The sequence below is a fragment of the Cryptomeria japonica genome, chromosome 1, assembly GCF_030272615.1.
Source record: "Cryptomeria japonica chromosome 1, Sugi_1.0, whole genome shotgun sequence".
Taxonomy (NCBI): Eukaryota; Viridiplantae; Streptophyta; class Pinopsida; order Cupressales; family Cupressaceae; genus Cryptomeria; species Cryptomeria japonica.
Window position 1 is genome coordinate 349447602 of NC_081405.1, and position 3437 is coordinate 349451038.

Below are 3437 nucleotides of genomic sequence, written 5' to 3' on the forward strand. Positions count from 1 at the left end.
CTCCCTTACATAATTAAATTCATTAAGATTTAAATCCTAGAGCTCCTACTCTGTTGTCTTTTCTACCTGAATCTTTGAACAAGAGAAATAACCAATAGAAACCAAGAAATCTATACCCGCCTTGTTTTTTGAGGACAAAAGGGATTAAAGGTTGAGCATTTGCCTGAGATACTCTAACAAAATAATGTGATCATTGCAGTATCACAGCAACAACATAGGGTTCCCTGTGAAACCACTAACACTGATATATGTAGAGTGTTGGTTCTGAATGAACCAACATGCCCATTCTTCAATGATTACCATTGCTTCTGGACTTATCCTATAACCTGTATCACCTGTGAGTTTATTGATAACAAGGAAAAGGAAGGCATCGTTTATTCTTTTAAAATGCGCCTTTACGTTGTTTAGAGGAAGTTTTAAGTAATAATACCACACCTTCTTCTTCCCTTCCTCATCGCCTATCTATCCCTCTATCTACAATCCCAGGAATTTACCTGCTCGGGCAGCCACCCAGATAACATAGGAAGAGAAGAATAATTTCTTCATTTGAAACACCTCCTTCATCTTCTTATGGATGTTATTAGAGAGAATTTGGGCCCAGTAAAAGTATTGTTTCCCTATAAGTATAGTTGTCATGAAATGGAACATCCAGGGATGGAAGTGCCAACAATCTGACTTGCCAAAGACCTTGCTTAGCATGATGATTAAATCTCATTGAGGCTTCTTGAAATTTGCCCTCAAAATTGTTTTGGCTTTTGGGCCCTGTCTTCCTCTCCTCTTCCAACCAGTTATCATTCATATGCCTCTTGTTTGAAGCAATATTGTTACTCCATACTCGGGTGGCTTCTTCCTTTGTTGTTAGGAGTACTTCATCCCTCGCAGGGATGCCAAACACAAATCCTAGCATATCCACTGATAAATCAATTACAATTATACCCTGATCATCTATGCACTTTCTTGTATCTGCATTATAGAACTGTGCAACATTCATAATAAATTTAGGAGCTTGGACTGATTGCGGGAAGATGGTTGCTGCCACCAAGCCTGATCTATTAATTCTCCTCAATGGGGCCTCTAGCCTTGGTTAGTCTAATTGTGTCTTGATATCTTCCAACTCTATATGCTCCACCTCTGTATCTGTCACCCATTTAATTTGGTCATCCAACTTCGAAACATGGACCTACCCTTGATATTGATATTTCATGGTTATAGGGAGCTTGTCCAACTCATTGCCTCTTTTGCTAGAGGTTGACTCCATCTAAATGCAGCCTCAAATTCTGAATCATCTGATGCAAACAATGAAAAGTTGCCTAGTATTCTTATTGTTGTTAAACCACGATATGACGTCCAGTCTGGCGTAGTAAACGACATTACAAGTATGTCTATTAGATTAGATCGATTAAATATTGACGTGAACTTTAATAATCATGTTCTGACTCTTCCTATTCTCGAGACACTTACGCAAGGTATCATTCTGGAACTTGACTTTTCGATCCGCAGCTGTGATAACAATATCGTGAACGCTCTTGAACCTATCCAAAATTTGTCCTTAGTACATCCTGAATTGATTGACTGTACTTTAGAGAATCAACCCATGGATATACCTACTTTTGCCAATGACTATACATTATCCTATTATCTCAATGCAGTCGAATCTATAAACTCTTCCACCAATGAATAGAGTGAAAATATGACTCAAACGGATATCAAGTATCTTAGTCGCAAAAACAAGAAAAATAAAAATAAAAGATCTGATGGCGAAAACCATATTGTGGCGGTGTTAGAATCTAAAAGAGAGAAAATAAAGGATGTACCTAAAGGTGAAAACCTCTTTGAGGCACCTGAAGGTGAGATACTTGGCATAATTCCCAGTCATTTCCAGGAGTAGTCTTCCATATTGATTGAGCCAACTTAGCCATTGAATATCGGGAATCAAGAGACACCACAAATCATTCACGTAGCTCAATCACTATCAGCAGAAGAATTGAAGGAGTTCACTTAGCTATTCTTAGAAAAGAAAATAAATTTTGCATGGACGTACTTTGATATGCCAGGCTTGGATCCTGATCTCATTATGCACCATCTCTCAATCACGCCAGGAGTAAAACCAGTTAAGAAAAAACTTCGTAAAATGCACCCACATGTAGCATTATTGGTCAAAGTCGAACTAGAGAAACTGCTCAAAGCTAGATTTATCAGAGCAATAGATTATGCTGAATGGATTTCCAACATAGTTCCTATGTCGAAGGCAGATAAATCTATCAGAGTTTGTATAGATTTTAGAGATCTCAACAAAGCATGTCCAAAAGATGACTTTCCATTGCCAAATATTGATATGGTAGTCGACATGATAGCTGGGTATGAGATGTACTCACTAATGGATGAATTTTTCGGCTACAATCAGATTAAAATCGCTCCTAGAGATCAAGAAAAGATAGCTTTCACCTATGCATGGGGAACCTTTTGCTGGAATGTCATGCCATTTGGGTTAAAGAACGTAGGGGCGACCTATCAAAGAGTAGTTACAACTATCTTTCATGACATGATGCATAAGAATATGGAAGATTATGTTGATGACACCTTAGTGTAGATTATGAAAAGATCAACGCATATTCAAGAATTAGGTCCTATACTTGACAGAATGGAAAAATTCAAGCTCCGACTAAATCCAAAGAAGTGTGCATTCGGAGTGACATCTGGTAAACTACTTGGCTACATCATTTCAAAGAAGGGAATCGAGGTTGATCCTGAGAAGGTCCAAGCTATAATGGAGATGCCACCTCCAAAGAACATCAGTCAAATGAGAAGTCTACAGGGACATCTCTAATCCATTAGAAGATTCATTTCTCAACTAGCAAACAAAGCTCAACCTTTTACAAAAGTATTGAGAAAAGGAATAATATACAACTGGGATTAGCAGTGTGAACAACATCTTCAACAGATAAAAGAGTACCTGTCTAATCCACCGATATTGATGCCACCTATTCAGGGTAAGCCACAAATCTTATATATATCAGCAATTGATTCATCACTGGGGGCACTTCTGGCGCAACAGGATGACAACAAAAAGGAAAGAGCTATTTATTACATCAGTAGAACATTGGTGTCTTACGAAATGAGCTGCAGTATAATAGAAAAAGCATGTTTGTCGTTAGTCTTTGTATCACAGAAACTGAGGCACTATATGCAAGCACATTCGGTCAAGTTGGTGGCCAAAATCGATCCACTCAAGTATCTTTTTAATAAAGCAACACTCATCGGAAGATTGGCGAAATGGGTCATGATCCTTACAGAGTTTGACATTGAATAGGTGGAACACAAAGCCATAAAAGGACAGGTAATTGCTGATCAACTTGTTGAAGCTCCACTTGAGGATACTCAACCACTACACATCGAGTTCCCAGATGAATCAATAATGCATCTTACTCAACAACCCT